Source organism: Apteryx rowi, unplaced genomic scaffold (assembly GCF_003343035.1).
Source record: "Apteryx rowi isolate R43461 unplaced genomic scaffold, aptRow1 scaffold_126, whole genome shotgun sequence".
NCBI lineage: Eukaryota > Metazoa > Chordata > Aves > Apterygiformes > Apterygidae > Apteryx > Apteryx rowi.
Window position 1 is genome coordinate 1,732,145 of NW_020447486.1, and position 2,288 is coordinate 1,734,432.

The 2,288-nt window shown below is 60.0% G+C and overlaps 1 protein-coding gene across 7 annotated transcripts in view; it reads left to right on the forward strand.

Moving 5' to 3' along the window:
* The first annotated feature begins 128 nt into the window (after positions 1–128).
* Positions 129–2,288, forward strand: part of KAT6B (lysine acetyltransferase 6B) — a 129,224-nt gene continuing 127,064 nt past the window's right edge. The window contains exon 1 of one of the 7 annotated variants that reach the window (XM_026055770.1): positions 129–365. The gene's annotated coding sequence lies outside the window, so the exon portion shown is untranslated. Of the gene's footprint in view, positions 366–1,846; positions 1,965–2,024; positions 2,062–2,081; positions 2,247–2,288 lie in introns of those variants that run through there. The other 6 variants (XM_026055772.1, XM_026055778.1, XM_026055783.1 and 3 more) reach the window with 6 other exon arrangements.

Sequence of the window (2,288 nt, forward strand, 5' to 3'; positions counted from 1 at the left end):
GTTTTTTTTGTTTTTTTTTTTTTTGAGGGAGAAGGGGGGGAAGCTCAATTTCCCACTTGCCAACAGCAGATAAAAAAGTGGGGAGGGACCTCTTCTGTCACAGCCTATGTAGATTAACCTTTCAATTAGCTGTTATCAGGTCCTGTGTCTTAGCACCAGTCCTCGCAAATCTGCGTCCGTTCAGCATCAGGAAGGCTGGAGGTCTGGGGTGGGTTTTTGTTTTAATTTCTAAATTAATGATAATTGTTCGCGTGGTTTCCCCTCCCCCGCCGTGAGCTGAGCGGTTGTGTCTGATCTGCCCGTCCACCTTTTAGTATTTTGGAGTGAGAAGAGGAGCCCCGCGGAAAAGGAGGAGGGGAGACAAGGTATTCTGTCTATATTCATCTTCCTTTCCCCCCTTTGYAAAGGGGCTTAGAGAAGGTACCTGGTGCAATCAATCCGCTGGCTGGGGATTCCCTCCACCCCCTCCCCGGCTCGTCTGGCTCTCCTGGCTGGGTCTCTTCAGTGTGTATGTGTTTGGGGAAGGGGGTGGGGGGAGGTTGTGTTGTTGTTGTGTTCCTGGCTCTGGTTGCAGCCTGGAGAGAGAGCGAGCGAGAGAGAGAGAAGGAGAGAGAGAGAGAGAAAGAGAGAGAGAGAGAGAGAGAGAGAGAGGAGCCGCGATCGCGTTTCAGGGGCAGCACATTCCGCAGGAACCGCTGCTGCAGAAACATACAGGCAGAGAAAGGAGGTCATTGCAAGCAGAGGGGGGAAACCTGCATCAGAGGTTAGATTCCCAGGAGTTTATGGGGGGGATAATAGGGAGCATGCGATGGGTTTTGTTTTGCATTGGGTGACAGGCTGCAATTTACCATAATGACCCCCTTTCCCTCCCCTCTCTCAGTGCAGGGAGCTTGTCACTAGGTTGGGTACTTTTTTTTTCTTTTGCATTGGAGGCTGATGCACGTGTTTGCAGACACTTGTGCTTGGTAAATGCATTGCAATGCTCTGCGTTTTGCAGAGGAGGGGGAGCAGCAGCAGGAGGTGATGGCTGGGTTGGATGGGGTGGGGAGAGGGGGAATGGGGTGGTGGAGGGAGGCAGGGGATGGCTGAGGTTTTTGTGTTGCATGCTCCCACCCTGCCTTTCTAAGGCTGCAATTGTTCCTTCGCAGACGGGGTGACAGAGAAGTCCCTGTGCTTCGCATGGCGAAACTTGAAGGGACCTGCATGTGGCTGTAGAGCTGGGAGTCATTGTCATCGTCCCCGTTTCCACCCCCCTCCTCCCCTCCCTTCGTGGTGCGGGGTGTGTGTGTGCGCGATAAGCGGCTGCCAGTGCCAGGCACCTTGGGAGGGTTATGCTGGGAGCATGTTGTTCTATCTTGCCCGCCCGGACGAGTGGAAGGATCTGAAACACGCGCGTGACGCTCAATATTTAACGCTGTTTATTAGTGTGTGTCGCGCGCCCGCCCGGCCGCGCTTGTTCAGGCGGCCGCCGGCGGTGTTTCCTGCTAGCGATCACCCTCTCGAACAAACTTCAGCGGCAGGAGCGGGTGGGGCGGTGCCGGGTGGGGGAGGGTAGCAAAGCCGGGGGGAAACCAGACGGACGGCTGTGGTAGCCAATAGGAGGGCGCGCTGGGGAGAACCTTCCCCTCCGCTTGCAGCCGGTGGCCAATCGCTAGCGCCCGAGGCCCAGAAATGAGGCGGCTGGGCTGTGGTGGGCGGGTCAGGCGCGTGTGTGACGGCGGTGGCAGCCAATGGTCGCCCTCCAGCACTGCCCTCTCTGACAGGTAGGCGGGGTTGCGCGTGGAGGGAAGGGGCGTGCCGCGTGATTGGCATGCCCCGCCTTCCAATGGGGGAGACAGGCTGGTTGCTGGGCGGAACGGGGCCGGTGTGGACGGTTGATGGACATCGGGCTAAGGCCTATGAGCGTGGAGCGGTGTGCGCCTCGCGGCCCAATGGCGGGCGCCGGTGGGCGGGGCGCGGGGTAGGTAAGGTTTTAATGAGACTCCATTGGGCTGTAATCAGTGTCATGTCGGATTCACGTTAAGTACAACAGGGCGAGACAAAATGGCGGCGGCAGCGTAGGTGAGGCGAGGCGAGCCGCGGCGGCAGGGGCAGTAGCGGCGGCGGCCGGCTGGGGGGCAGCGCAGCAGTGGGGGCAGCCGCCCCGGCGCAGCCTGGCAGGGGAGCCGGGGAAGAGCCGGCAGCAGGGGGAGCCGCTGCGGCGCCTGGAGGTGGCTCCTCCCCCCGCCGGCCCCGGTCCCGCGGAGGTGAGTGGTACCGGGGAGGGGGGTCGGGCGGCCCGCCTCCCG